Source organism: Macaca nemestrina, chromosome 6 (assembly GCF_043159975.1).
Source record: "Macaca nemestrina isolate mMacNem1 chromosome 6, mMacNem.hap1, whole genome shotgun sequence".
Taxonomy (NCBI): Eukaryota; Metazoa; Chordata; class Mammalia; order Primates; family Cercopithecidae; genus Macaca; species Macaca nemestrina.
The window spans coordinates 115755781-115772378 of NC_092130.1; the positions used below are offsets into that span (position 1 = coordinate 115755781).

The window sequence follows — 16598 nt, forward strand, 5'->3', positions numbered from 1 at the left end:
CTGTAGACCTCATCTGTTTCTGGACTTTGCAATTTTAAATATTAATTTTTGGAATGTGGCGACTTACACAGTCTACTTTTAGTTTGCCAGGTGAGCTCATTTTTGAAAAGATCCTATACTCTACGTTTATCCTTTGATAAAATCCTGGATATTATAAATTTTAAAAATGGTAAAGATCATGTCAGAGTAATGAATCGTGCTTCTAATTTGATAAATGTAGCTTAATCACAAATATACAAAACTTTCTATTGGACTGGTGCAAACTTTCTCAAGGAGAAGATTTAGTGTTTCAGAACCACTGGAGTAGATGATATATTAAACAGGCTCTTTCACCTTTAACTTTATAAAGCTAAATATAGTCAACAAGTGAATTGGAAAGACATATTAGTAAAATCTACCCAGTCTAGGCAGGCCTATGTGTCAGGCCAAGATGCTTCCTGGAATTTATCTGTTCAGAATGATCCCTCTTTCTTTCTCATTCTCTAAAGATAGGATGTCAACAGTTTCTTCATAAATGTAAGGTTATAAACCATGACATTTATGAAACTATTGCAATCATCTTGGGTTGTGTAGGGATAGGATGACATTTTCAGAGAAAATTCTCTAAACACTTTCACATTAATAACATCTGGTAACCATAACTATTATAAGCATAAGTGGGTCTCATATAAAAACATAAAGTATTTTTTCACATTTTATATGAAATAACATGTGTACTTGTAACAACTGGTAGTCTCTGATAAAATTAGGAAATCTACAGCCATTTATTTTAAATCTTGCTCTACCAAAATTGGATTGAGAGACAAACACAAATCATTAGTTACATTTTATAACTATAGAGGATGTGCAGACAACAAATATTCGAACCTGATGTTATGTACTATATTGTGCTGTATTCATCACAGGAAATCTATTTTCCTTCTAAATTATTAATAATTTAAAATCATGAATAATTGTTTATGTAGGACAGCTGGTCAGGCCATTAAGGGAGTAGAGCTACATAGTAACACCAAGAGTGAGGTGTCCATCTGAGCTACCACATGGAGGCAGAGCAGCTGGCTTTGCCCCACCATATTCAGTTGAAAGCTTCTTCTTACTGAGCATTTGAATAACTTGAGAGAAAAAGAAAGAACAACATCGGGGTAGAATGTTTACTTGCTTGAGCCTCCCAGGAGAAACGCCATATAGAGATTTGACTTAATTTTTAAATCAAACCAAAGATCTTTCAGATTACATTGGAGGGCTGAATCGGAAGTTAAGATTGTACAAGTTGTATTATTTTTCATGTTCTTTTGTATTATGTTCTCTTTTATATTTTGTTCATATTAGCATGAACTTTAGAGTCGGGATAGATCAGAGCTCAAGTCTTAACATCATCTCTTCCAAACGGTGTGACCTGGGAAAGACATTTAACGTGTCTGTGCTTCAATTTCCTCATCTATCAAATGGGGATAATATGTTTACTGACTACAAATTAAGTAAAATAAGACCTACAAAATTGGGTGCTACTGTATGATAACAACAGTTACCACAGACGCTATTATTAGTAGGTCATGTGTGTGAAGAGAAAGTAAAAAGAAGACAAGATGCAAAGATAAAGAAGACAAAATGCAAAGATCCTATTTCAGTGAAGCCAATGGTAGTCTTTTGAGTTGCTGTTCCTTATTTCTCTTCCTTCCGATAATAATAATTATTCTGATTGTCTACCAAGTATTGAGAGCCTGTCATAGGTCAGACATGTGGTATGCATTGACAGAAAGAGAATTCAAGTTATTCTCTTGAATTTTTGAACAACTCTCTCAGTGGGTCTTATTTGGTTCCATGTTACTGCTGAGTAAACTGAACATGCTCACGGAGGGTAAGAAACCTGCCCACCAGCACCTTACTAGTAGACATGAGAGCCAGGACTTTAAACAGGCTTTTGGACTCCGGAAATCATGCTCTGCCTACTCAAATTTAGTAGCTATTCTGAGGATCTCATTCTCACTTATTTCCCCTTTTTTATTTGTTTGTTTATGTTCTAACCACTGATTTGAAACAAATTCTCAGACCAGAAATTTTTACTCCTGAGGAAAGAGTAATTGAATGTTCTCATTACAATATTTTTTTATTCATGAATGTAATCAAACATCAGCTGGAACCTTCCTTTTAATGCGTGGATAAACCAGCCCACACATTTTATTTTCCCTGAAGCGTATTGCTGGGAAAATCTATTTCTGATTTTAAGAAATCAACATATGTTGAACCAACTGTCTATTTTCATTTAAATTTATAGGAGCTGAGACTCAAAAATTACGTTGTATTTTCCACTTCCAACATTGTTGATAGAAAAGTTGAGGTAAACACTTTATTCTGTCTTTGATGCCTCCTACATAAGTCTCCCCAAGTAAAAATGTCAGGAGGCTATTGTTGGATTAATTTAGGTGGGGTTGATACAGTTTTAGGAAATAACAGTTCTACAGTATGAGAACAGCTTTTAATATTATGTTAGTTATAATCTTGAGCATTTATCACACCTTATTATATATCTTATGTTTCGACTTTCTACTCTATTGGGTTGTGGGCTCAATCATGATAAGAATGTATCTCCCTCATCTTTGTGTATCAGTGCTTAGTGCATTGCCTGGCACATAGCAGACACTCAAGTCTGTTGAATTAATTGATCAATGAGTTAAACTAGATAGCTATATAGTTGATCTTCTATATTCAAAATATAGTTTACATATATGTATGCAAGTATATATGTGTGTTTGTGAATAAGAAGAACTATATCTTCATATTGTTGAAAAGTTACATTGTTTCTCATACAGATTTTATTCCTTTAGCTAAAGTTGCATCAATATTAAATTTATAACTTAAAACAATATTACGTTGGCACATGAGTGCTTTAGTCAGCTCCAGCTGCTACAACAAAATACTATAATCTGGATAACTTAAACAACAACAAATTAATTTTCTCACAGTTCTGGTGGCTGAAAGTTCTGAGATTAGGGTGCCAGCATGTTTGGGTTCTGTTGGGGTCCCTCTTCCTGACTTGCAGTCAGGGCCTTCTGACATGGTGGAGAAAGAGCAAGCTCTCTGGTGTCTTTTCTTATAAGAGCACCAATCCTGTCATGCAGGCCCCACCCTCATGATCTCATCACCTCCCAGAAGACCCATCTCCAAATACTATTACATAAGGGGTTAGGGTTTCAACAAGTGAATTTTGGAGGGGACATAATTCAATGCATAGCAATGAGTATCTTGTAGGCTTATGACCATATAATTTGAAGCTATGATTTATGTAGAAGTTGGACAAAAATGTTTCACATAATTAGTATGTTCACATGATCTAATGTCTGAAACTCATTTTTAAATATGCCTGAAACTCCTTTTTTAAAATTATAGTGTTGGGAAAAGAAGCATTTAATATTTGTTAGCATTGAACTTAAAAAAAATTATCTCAAACACATTGACTTTAGAGAAATGTATGTGTTGAAGGGTAAGTGTGGATGAAATGAAAGAAGAGAGCTAACCCTTCTCAGTGCCAGACACAGTGGTGTGGACATTAATAATTCAACCCTTGTAGCAATCGTTAGGGCGGTCTTAACCATTTCGGGGGAAATTGAGACTCAGAAGTTTACTAATTTAGCCAAAGTCACACAATTGTTTAGAGATTGATTCAAATCAATGTCTTCTTTGTTCCAATCAGTCTTTTAGGGACCTCATCTGTTATTTATGTGAAAAAAATCCAACTAACTTTAATGTTTATGGAGTTTGTTTAATTAAATAAAGCCCTTAGGATTTCAAATTGTTTCCTAAGTCCAAGAGATCCCAATTAAAAGGTACACAAAGTAATTTTTAATGATTTAAAGTAAATGCTTAAGACTGAAATATTAACTTCTTTTTAAATAACATTTCAAATTAGGTTTACTATTAACATTCAGAAAGAACCAGGGCTATAAATCAACTTTACATGCAGTGCATTCCAGTGATCATAATAGTCGTATTTGCAAGCTGAGTAGAAGAGATTTACCCTTCTCTCCCAAGGGATAGATCTCCTTTTTTGGGCAATGAATATACTCCTTCAGAAAGTCCTCTTACTCTTTTACGTAGTCTTTTTGCCTGGCATTTCAAAGCCTTTTCGTTATACTTTAAAAATATTCAACAAAAGTCACTGAATATCTACAATGTGTATATATCATGGGTGTAATGCCTAGGTCAATAAGATGCATAGAAATATGGACCCAGTGCTACAGGCCCAGCAGTGAGCAAAACTCAGGGAAACAAGTGGCTCTAAACAGTGTGGAGAATGCAAAGGCTAAAGGCTGTATGAGTCCTGGCATGAGCACGGAGGTATGGGCTGAGCAGCGCTGCCTGAGGAGGTGATGTGCAAGTGGGTATTTATCCCCCCACAGGCAAACCAGAAGGAAAGGTAAAGCCAAGGAACAAAGTAGGCAATGGAGATGGTGGGGGATGGAGGGAGAAGAGGAAAGAATCTTGGAGAGGTAATCAATCTTAAGGTCCAATTAAACTATTTCATGGCAGCCATTATTATCCTGAATTTTATGGATGAAGAAGAGAGGTTCAAAAATATTACATAACTTGCCCTGTGTAACAAAATAAATGAAAAGCAGAACCAGGCTCGGTGAAAGTATGTTTGACTCAGATTTTAAAATTCTAGTCATAAATGGCAATTTAATGTTGTTATGTATTTGTATTGGGCTTCAGCAAAAACAAAAATAAAACCTCAAGTACACAAAAGCTCTAGTAATAGAGCCATGTTTGTGCAGTTATTTCCAGCAATCGTTGGAACCTCCAAAATTCTCCACAGGCTGGCATTATGTGCCCTGCATGTCACTTCATGATGTCACCACCTGGTGGTGCACTCATACCCACTTTGGGAGAAAGGGGGTTAGAGAAGTGAGGACTTCTGTGGACAAGCCAATAAAAGCATTTACTGGCATCGTGACTTTGTCATCTACACTTTTATTTATGCATAATTAAGTATAAATAAACAAAAACATTTACTTTCTAACTGCTACCTGTTCTCTTTCCACTCTTGCTTGAAAATCATCTTTCTCACAAAACTACCTATCATGTGCTATGCCCATTACCTGGGTACACCCCTACAAAATGTAACTTAGTCATGTAATAAAGCTGCCTATGTTCCCTCTAAACCTAAAATAAAGGTTGGAAAGGAAAAAATAAATAAGATAAAAATTTCCTTTCTCTAACAGAGTAATTTGACATCTTGAGGAATTGATCCTAGGACTTCATATTCTTTAGGATTCAGGTGTCCAGATAATCCCAGAAGTAGCCAGCAATTTGGCTATTTGGGATGTAGAAACCTTCATACATAGGTGATTGTAATACCTCAAGCTACTCCCTCCAGGTTTCCAGTGATTAATTAGCTGTGAACCTCAACCAACACCTGACTCTGGAACAGTCTTCAAATAGGTCCTAGAAGGCCCAAGTAAAGTCACCATCCCTCAATCCCTCAGTCTTTCCTTTTTTCAAGTCAAGAATAAAAGAAGTCTGAGAAACATTGCCAGATCAGCTTCTTTTTAAGATTATGATTTTCTGCTACCTGAGGGAAGGAGAGAAGGAAAAAGAAAAGAAAAGAAAATCTCAATGAATGCTCCTTAACCTGGATTTTAATCTCTCTTTGCCTTTTTGGGATAAGATTGTTTAATGTAACTGACTACAAGGAGAAAAGTTAACCAGTGGTTCTGCTTTTGCTGAAAGTACTTTTTCAAACCCAGCTGTCATGTCAAATACATTCAATATTGGTTTGGACAGGTCCTTAAGTGGATCTCAAAATGTATCTCTAAAGAAAGTGTTTAAATAATTTTTACTGTGAAAAGCCACATGGGTATTTTGGTCATAGGATTTCTTCTACGATTTAAGAATAAAGTATAATGCCCAAATAGGCCCTTGCCATTCCTACCAAGGACATTGCATCCATAATCCATTTATTTTTCCATATCCATTTGTATGTAAATGATAAGTCTCACACATCACAACTTCTGTTTTTCTTTTTGTAGGATTGCTTCATCTGTATTTATCCACATTAGTAAAAATTATCCAAATCCCAGAAATGTAACAATAGTCCATATTTCTTGAGCATTTACTCTGTTCTAGGCTCTGAGTTAAATGCTTTGCATGTAATGTCTCATTTAGCCTTTACCACATTCTATGAGATATTTACTCTTCTTTTCTTATATGGGTAAGAAAACGTGTTGAATTATTCAGGTAATTTGCCTGCATTCACATACTGGTCACGAGAAAACCAGAGGACCAAGGAGATTGACGCTCATATTTCATCATTTGACTGTCCTAGGAAACGCCTTGTATGCTTGTCACCCAAGAACATTGAAGGTATATGCAGGTTCTCTTTTCCTGTTCTATTCCACTAGACCTAAATATGAGGGATGAAAATTGCTTTGGTTTTGGTGTGACCTCAGTACCTTCTGTGTTTGACACAGAGCTGAGTCACATCCTGATCAGTGTTGAAAGCACTTAGTAAGATTATTAGTTTATAAAGAAGGCTGAATCATGACTATATAATAATGAAGCAATTGTAATAAAGTAAGAAAGCATTCACATTCATTCCTTGAATTTCCAAAAGTATTCAACAACAGAAAAAGGGCAAGCATATTTATTCCATGTGTATATATTGAATTCCTACTATGCATCTTCAACAATAAAGACTTTTGGTATATAGGAGTATACTGAGCCCAATTAGATTCAAGTCAAATTCCTAGTATTGTCCTGGTATACAAGGAGCTTAAATGTTCAACGTATAACATTATTTCTCATGATAGATTTCACCTATAATATAAGCCCTCTAAACTGCGTGTAACTCCATAAGAAATAATTAATAAACCCCAACAAGGTATATTTAATGTCTTGAGACAGATCATTCTACTCTCTTTAGATTTCTTATGGATAATAGCCGGCACCTAAAACAATTTTTAAAGACATAGGAAATCCAGAATAAATGTAACTATCATAGGAACATGGATAGAATTAAAGAAATGACAGGAGGTAGAAAAAAATTACTGGAGAAAAAGGGTGAAAATGTGTGACAATGAAGATTTGTAAAGGTTCTAGAATATTTTAAGTTAAAAGAGAATAAACTTTTAGTTGCACTGTGCTTTGACTTTTTTTCAGCCTAAATTATCCTTTTAAATTCAGGTTGTTCATCTCCAAGGATGAATGTAATTTAACTGAATCTTGTATTAGAGACTTGAACATTTCTCACTCATTAATATGATCAAAAGCATCTTATTTATGTCAAAAGACGAGAAATGAAGGCCATTTTCTGGCATTGTCCTAAAGTCATGCTTTCTTGCCTTATTAGCATTTCATTTCAAGCAATAGATTGAACAGAAATGCTTGTGATTGAATGAAGATTAATTATAGGGTATGGGAATATTTGAACCTATTTAATTGTTCTGAATAGTGTCTTCTGCTGTTTTGTTATCCAAAAGGGAGTACGTATTTGGGGAACAAAGATTGTGACACATCTGGTAATATTCAAGATGCACACCCCCTCAGTAGACTGTCAAAAGGCTGGGCTTGTCACAGATGTCGAGGCTGTGATGTATTGTCACTTCTGCTGCACCCATGGGTGTGCTTCTCCTGATATGCGACTCCCATTGGGAATGTGAAGACACAGAGGAGATTTTTAATCAAGAGTGTAGGTAGGAATCAATGATGCATAGCTGGTAGATGCAGAGTTCAGCCTGGGAATATTTAGAATAATTTGGATTGCTTTATAGTTTATAGTAGCATCTTTTATGCAGGACTCCGACCTAATTATTTCAAAAATTATTGCTACTGATTCTAATTTCATTGTTGCTTTATTCATTGTTTAAACAGCATTTTCAGGTGGGCAGGATAGGGAGAAGCAGTGTAGCTTGGTAATAAAGGGCATATGATCTGGACCCAGCCTACCTTGGAAAACGATTAAACCCCAATTTTCTGATCTGTAAAATGGAGACAATACTAGTATCTACCTCATAATATTGTTTATTGAATTAAATGAGATAATAATATAAGTAAATTACTTCCAGTAGTCCCTAGCACATAAGCACTCATTAAATGTTAGCTTTTAAAATTATATTCCAGATTAACATGACTAAAAACTAGGACTCTGTACTGAGAATTCATAGAACCAATTAATCTACAGATATTTCTTTTGTATTTGTGTTCTTAAGCCTGCATCAGGCATTATGAAGAATACAGAGAGACAAACTTTCTACTCCTAAGGGCTGACAACAGAAGAGAAATAATAATACATAGGAAATAAGTAAAAGTATAATTCAAACTCCAAGTTTAATGATGTATAAAATGAAGAGGTCAGTTTGGGCTGTAACAATCAGATAAGATTCACTGGGTGCTAAACTTGATCTAAACTGAGAAAAATAGACAAGACTTATAAATACTAGTTTCAAACATAAATCTGAAGGTGTTACTCCCCCATATATTAATAAGACTTCTCTGTGATCTTGCTCCTATAACAGTTTCTTTTAGGTTAAAACTGCTGGGTTTCTGAGCTCTTCTCCATCCTACTGAATGAGAATACAAGAGGACAGTGCTTGGAAATCTATATTTGTATAGAACCCAAGTGATTCTTATCAAGCAAATAATGGAAATTCTATCTTAGAGAAGTCTAAACATACTAAGGCACTGGTTTAGACTGTTTAATTCATTTTCAGCCACTCTGGGCCTTGACCCCTGAGAATCAGCAAAAGAGAACTTTCTTCAGCACTTGGCTTAGCCCTCCCCTCTTTTGTGAGGGAGTTTCCCTTCACTGGCCAGTGTTCTTGTCTTTAATGATGGTCTTGAACACCATTATGTTGTTGTACTTAATACACAGAGTTGTAACTGTTTACAGGTGTATATCCATTAAACCACTAGATCTTGTATTTTATGTTCTCTTATTCTCACTTTAACATTTAGTTACCACTCACTAAATCAGTTGATCTTGAAACTTTAGAAATCTTACCCTTACCTGAGGGGTCCTTGTTTACAAAGCAGATTTCTAGATGCTGTTGCTCAGGTACTCTTATTCTGTAGTTGAAATGAGCATTTTAGGGGCAGACATGGTGGCTTATGCCTATAATCCCAGCACTTTGGGAAGTTGAGGCAGGAGGATCACTTGAGCCCGGGAGTTCAAGACAGGTCTGGGCAGCATAGCAAGACCCTATCTCTACATAAAATTTAGCCTAGCATGATAGCACATACCTGGCTGCTCAAGAGACTGAGATGGGAGGATTGCTTCAACCCAGCATTTTAAGGCTGCAGTGGGCCACAATCATCCACTGCACTCCAGCCTGAGAACAAAGCAGATCCCACCTCTTAAAAAAAAGTAAGCATTTTAACAAGTGTGTAAATAGTCTACCATTCTCTTAAAACACACACGCACAAACATACACACCTTGAAAATGCAAATGAATGAATGTGTGACAGAGTGGAAGAAACAGCTTCAGAAGAGAGAATAAACATAGCATTTACAGAAGATAATGAGAGTACCACTGATTTGTTATGTTGGATGCTGGTTGGGAGAATTTTACGGGAAAAATACCAGTTGAGTGAAATTATGGATATTCTTGAGAAATAGCAGAGTTTGAATTGAATGTGACTTTTTGCATGAAGTGGTAATTTTGGAATTTTGGAATAGGAGAGTGAATAAAGATGGCATCCCCAATAGTTGTCATGGCTAGTCTTAGGAAGGGTTGGATCAGATGATCTCTAAAATATCTCTTAACACTGAAATGTATAGTGTTATGCTGTAACATATGTAGATATTGATTTGTATTAATAACACCTTAGCTTGTATTTATGGGATAAAACTTCTACTTAAATAATATTGTAATTTCATTCATTAATGCATGTGTATAAAAGTGGATCAGCATTGTGGAAGGTTTGCTTAAGGTGAGATACTTGCAATGGTAGCCTGGAGCCAGGTAGTAGTACCAGCTCAGGAGTGCTAACTGTTACATATTCAATGATTTTGAGACCTGGTTAGAAAGCACAGGCATTATTAAATTATATAAACCTGCAATTAAATAAATTATATGAAATGCAAAGGTAATCAATACTCAAAACCGGTTAGTTCCTAAGTATTTCATTATATTTTACTGTTATCTGTGCTCTGGAGGTTGTATAGTCTATCGTATCTGTGTGATGGAAATACTGTATAATGAGGTGCAGCTACAAATATCTTCCCAACTCCACATTTAGGGCCATAACATTGGTAGCTTGAAATCAGACATGCTGATAGTAGTTACACCATGGAAATTGACATACTGCACAAATCAGGCCTTTTTTTTTTTTTCTCCTGGAGAGCCAACTGATAGATATTTACCAGCATACCAATGGCTGCATGTTTAGAATAGTCCCATTGTTTTGGGGTAGAAATTCATTTTGGTACGTGGCATGACTCAAAAGTTCCCTTTAGGGATACCTCCTGTTCAGCATTGAAGCCACTCATGTCTCCTTATATGAAACCAGAAACAAGAGGCTTTTTTTTTTTTTTTTTTTTTTTTTTTTTTAATTCTAAGAGTGGCTGGCTTTCGTTGTAAGAGAAGAGAGCAGGTGCCTTTATTGTACTTCAGTTTAAACTCCTTTCAAAAGTATCTGAGAACCTTTTTCAAAATACATTTATTCCCCCAAATCTGATAAATATGCCTCTATTTTATGACCTTTTACAAATTTTCAAATTACTAAAATTTGAAAGACATTTTCAATCTTTCTTGAAAAACAGGGAAAATGTTGCCATGGATGAAGAAAATAATTGCTTGTTTCTTTCATTGTATAAAATCATTTTTCATCACTGTGGAAATAAGAAAATGAATTTTTTTTTTAGGAGCACAATCTCAAGATCTTTCTAACAGCTTCTGTTCTTACAATATGGATGTTACTCTTGGTTTATAGTTCTGCAAAGGAGTCAAAGAATCTTCCTTTTATGAGGGCCCTGAAGAAAGAAAATTGTGCCAATAAATATTACTTTATGTGCATTTGATGATATGGCCAAGCATTCTTCAGGAATTTCTGAATTTTTCATGTATGCATTTAAGAGTTGTAATCCTTACTTAAGCAAATGTCTGTTTAGGAGAGATTCTGGAGAGTTTCCCATTCAGAGTATTTTAAGAATTAAGGAAGGTGCTCACCAGCTTACAAGAGGTTCCTTGTGAAAAGAGAAATGAGTTTTCTTCAACACTCTTACACCTTTGGTTCAAGCTGACATAATTAAGGTGTAAACATATCAGTATAGTTTGTTTTAATTAAACTTTAGATGGACCTAGAGTAGGTAATCAAATTCATTGAGATCAAAATAAGTATTCTTACTCTGAAATGAAATGAAATGGAATGTTCAGAAACATGGAAACAATGACCCAAACATCAAGAGGCATTGAAGATAAATGGAAATATCACTGGGAATAGTGTAATTAGGGCAGTGATTTCCAAACTCAATCCTCAGACCTCTCGAATATGGAGACTGTAACACTAGACTGTGGGAACTCTATACCAAACCAACAGTACTGGATCAGAGTAGGTTATGGGAATGGCTAGAGCATTTGCATATTCAGAAGATTTTTATGCACACTGAAGTTGAGATGTGCTGATTTAGCAAAGGTAACTGACAATTTGCTTCAATTTCCTCATCTGCAAAATGAGGATTATAAAAGTAGGGTTGTTGGAGGACTGAATGAGTACATATATGTATAGTGTTTAGGACATTGTCTGCTGTTTTACAGTAAGTGCTCCATTGTTGGCTCTTGTCACTATTATTGTTTTGTGAAGGGCTTGTCTGTGCTAGCTGGAATGGAAACAAACTTGAATGCTTCTAATTATTGCAACTATCAGATTTCTTAAATATTGTAATGAAGCCAATACAGTGAAGAGCTGTCCTCAGTTTAATGTAACATTGGATGTTACCCATCTATCCTAATAATTTTTCATAGTTTCCTATTGCATGTATAACTATTTTATTTAAACATTTTATTTTTCCAAAGGGTTGCATTTATTTTATTACTTCAGAAATATTAGATGTCATTCTGAAATTGTGACTGTGCCTTTATCTTGCATGTGGAATTCAATTTTTTATATTCTTTACAAACAAATAGTATTTATAAGAAATAATGATAAGGTTACAGTGAGTTGTAATATGAGATGGTAATTTACATGGGGTGCTCCATGTGCTTAGCTTTTCTCTGAAGTTATGGGTCCCCAAAGCAAGGGAAATATTTGCATTTCTGAGAGTGAGAATTTATGTTCATCCTCTACTAGGAACGGTGGCAGCTCTTCCAGTTCAAGGCCATGCGGATGCCTGATGGTCATGGGTAAATGAAGGCTGGATGCAGGGAAGGCAGCAAAATGAGAAAATCTCCTGGGATCAATTAATGGGAGTCATCTGAGAGAGAATAAAGGCAGGAGAGCATTTTCCTCTAGTCAGGAATTCGTATCAGTTTTGCCTGGTAATGGGTTTCATGAAAGCCAAGATGAAAAAGGTTTTTATCCCTACGGAAAAAAGGCTCTCCTCACATCCTCTTTCTGTGCTCTTTTATCAATGACTAATAATAATATGCTTGCATCAATGACAGTCTTTCAGAAAACTGATGCAAAAGCAAGTCCAAAATTAGAGTGTACAGCCAGTTGTGATTTCCTGGAGTTTCTGGTGTCTGCTTAGTAGGCACACAGTTTGAGTTGCATGGCTTCATTATATGATTACACACTACTTTGGTGCCTCATTGGTGGTTATTTAAGGTGATTTTAAACTTTCAGTACCCACAAACAGTGTCCTGAAACATACCAACAAAGACAGGGAGAATTGTTTCAGTTCCAGAGATATCCCAAGCAAATACAGCAGTGAACTCAATGAATATTTGTGAAATGAATAAATAAATGAGTGAAGGAGTACTACTGTGAATACTCTTGTCATGTTTGCTGGTTCTCATTTGGATAGTGTCTTTGAGGTCCATGACCAGAGGCTGAATTGCTGGATCTTAAAGTAAGATGATTACCAACTTCCCTATACAATGCTCAATTCCTCTCCAAAATGGCTATACTAGTTTACTGTCTGGCAATCAGTGTATGAGGGTTACCTGTTTATCACATTGTTGTAATACTTGATTTTGTCAGATGTCAAGTTCTAACTAAGGTCCAAGAGGAGTCGGTGAGCAAGTGGCGGGTAGCTGGAAAAACACGTGAGGAATTGCAGACAGTTTCAACATGGCTTTATTCTCTCTCTCTCTGGGTATGAGCCATGAGTGCAAGATATATGTACAGCGTCAGCACGGTAGTTATACCTTTTACAGACAATAGTGCCTCTAAGCCAAGCACAAGCTTATGTGGGTGATCACCTAATGTGCCTCATGTGGCATGGTTACATAATGTGCAGAGTTGTGAGCCTGTGCTCCAAACTCACTGAGTCATGCTGGACTGGATGTCTGCTTTGGCCTATTTTTGACAGCAGCACATCCCTTTTCCTTACACTCAACCCTCAATGCCAAAGGAGACATAGGCCTTGGACACACAGGTCTAAGACACAGGCCTTATACACATAGGCTCTGGGGACAAAGGCCCTGGACACACAGGTCTGACACATAGGCCTTAAATTCCACTCCCTAGGCTGAGTCTTTTAAATGGAGAAACATGCCCACAGAGTGGAACCCCGGACCCAGAGGCCACAGCAGTAATACAAGGAGCAACAACTCCAGGTTATGATGAGCAACCACCCCATGATGATGTTGCCCCAATTTGCTCTATACATTAAGCCAGGTTTTTATTTCCCTCCCTTTAGGGGCATTGGGGCATGCAACAACTGGTTACTGTTCATTTCCACACCTGGTCAGAGGAGGTCATCCTTCCTCCTTAGGTCTTGCCACATGGCCTAGCCCAACATGGGCAAGTGGCCAACTAGCCACTTCTGTATTTTCCAGGTAGTTAGCCACAAGGTTAAGCCTCGATAGACCACACAGCTGTTGGGTCAGATTATCATAGGTGTCACCTCCTTGGTGATCACCATTCATATTACTCTGAGTTCAGCCCATTGACTACTTTGTCCATATCTGGTATGAAACCATATGGAGTCAGTACTAGGCTGGACTGTGACAGCAGTCTAGGCAGTAGCAGCACCCCAGCTAGACCCATCTGTGTACCATGCCCCACCGGGAATAGGGGGATACCCTTCCTTAAATAGTGAAGGCTCAGCATCCAGGGGTGCTTCAGGCCCCATGTCCTTAGGCCCCATGGCCTTATCTTCCATTAGGACTGCAGGTCTCAAGTCCTCTTGGAACTCTGCTGCTAAGGGACTTGTACTCAGTGTACTCTGCTGCTCCAAGTAGGCGCCCCACTTTGCTAAAGTGGATGTATGCACTGTCCCAGTCCAGGGGGGTCATTATCCATGAATGCACGCATCCTGCTATCAGGTAAGTCATCTACACGACAACTGTAGCCTGTCCTGCGACGCTCTCATGAGCCTGAAGGGCAGCATATGCAGTTACTAACTGCTTCTCTATCAGTGAATACTGGAGCTCAGCTCCTTTCCATAGTTGGGACCAGGAGCCTACTGGTGTTCTCAAGCACTCCGTGCTCTGCCACAGGCCCCAGCCATAACCATCTGTGGTCACATGCACATCCAACTCAAAGGGCACCCTTGGTCAACTACCTATAGGGCTTGTGCCTGCTGAATAACCCATTTAGCTGCCAGGAAGGCAGTCTCAGCCACACTCTTTTAATTCTAGACAAGAGAAGTGTTGCTGCTTCTAAATCTGCAAGAGAATTAGAGGTTAGCATAATATTATCAATAAGACCATGACATATGATGGGGCTATGCATATAGCCCTGCAGCAACACTATGAAAGTCCATTGTCACCTTCCCATGAAAGCAAACTCTGCCTGGCTCTCTAGAGCAATGTTAATTGAAAATGCATTGGTCAAGTCCACCACATAGTGGCACTGTCCAAATTCCATCATCAAGCGGTCCATCAAATCTGTGATAGATGGGGCGGCTGTCAGGCCATGTAAAACATCCACCCCCGGAATGTATCAGCGCTGGTGTTTACCAGTGCCAGCACTCTATGTTGGTGGAAGACCAGTGGATTGCTAATTTCACTTGTGGCCTCTGTTTGTCTGGTGTCCCCCCAAGCCAGGCACCTCAGCCAGATCCCTAATCAAACAGAAAAGGCTCAACATTTCTACCTGGCTGCAGCAAGTAGTCTTTGAGTTGAAGCGCTTGGGTGGGATCAAGTCATGCAGTAATGTCCTTCTTCCCCTTCTACATTTCCTGGAATTGCTGCTCTTGAAACAATTGTCTCCACAAAGTTAAGAGTACTTCATTGGACTGCTTATCGATTTTCTCTCGGTCAACCCAAAATCAAATCTGTCCACATCTGTGAGCGGGTCACTCATCGGCGACCCCTTTTCTCCCATGGTGGGGAGGCCCTGCAGGTGAGGCATCTTCCCCTTTTCTATGGTGCAGACCCAGGCCAAGTGAGGGTCTCTGGCTGAGATGACGGACCCAGGCCTGCATTCACAACAGCCTCTAACTCCTTTTCCGATCTCTATCGCCAGGCTTCCAGGCACCCCACCTGCATCTGGAGATCCCCATTCATGGCAGCTTCTAACTGTTTTTCTAAGCTGTATAACTGGGCCTCCAGGCACCCTACCTGTGCCCAAAGGGCCCTTTCCCGTGCTGCATCCTGTCAGGGACTGGATGTGTACTTCTTGTAGCACAGAAAAAACGTCCACCCATCTCTGCTGTCAAAGGCTTATTCCTTGTCAGTGCTCTGTGCTTCCAGCTGCTTCAGTGCTTTCTCCATGCTCGTGGGGGACCCATCTGCCTGCCAGGTTTCCACCAGAGTTCATCCTTGCAGCACAGCTGTGACCGGGTACCACAACCCATGTTGTGGCCACATGGTCACCCCAGCCTCAGCAGGGACCAAAGGCTCACCCACCTCTGGATCCTGTTTGTGATGCCAATTGTCAGGTTCTAACTGAGGTCCGAGGGGAGTCGGTCGGTGAGTGGTGGGTAGCTGGGAAAACACTAGAGGAATCATGGACAGTTTCAACATGCCTTCACTGTCTCTCGGGGTGTGAGCCGTGGGTGCAAACCATAGGTACAGTGTCAGTCCAGTAGTTATACCTTTTACAAACAATAGTGGCTCTGATGGGTGATCACCTAATGCACCTTATGTGGCATGGTTACATAATGTGTGGAGTTGTGCACCTGCGCTCCAAACTCACTGAGTCATGCTGGATCAGATGTCTGCCTCAGCCTATTTACCACAGCACATCCATTTTCCTTACATTAGATTTTTAAAATTTTTGCCTGTTTGTTAGATGAGATATGCCTGTCACTATTGTTTTAATTATTTACTTTTTTCCTAATTGCTGGCAAAGTTGCCTATCTTTTCAAATGTTCACTTGTTGTTTTTTTTTTTTCCCGTGAGTTCTTGCATCCAGTTTGAACAGTACTATTATAACTTTGTTTTAATGCTGTCAGATTCCTAAAACCTCAGAATGACAATATCCATGCCAAAGCATTTGAAATTTAAATTCTTAGGTAAATAACTTTAATCATTAAATATGCCAGTGTTATAGTA

General features: G+C 38.1%; 1 protein-coding gene across 11 annotated transcripts in view; it reads left to right on the forward strand.

Annotated features, from left to right (window-relative positions):
* Positions 1–16598, forward strand: part of LOC105499433 (phosphodiesterase 4D) — a 1582997-nt gene that overhangs the window by 806670 nt on the left and 759729 nt on the right. The gene's annotated exons all lie outside the window — the stretch shown is intronic.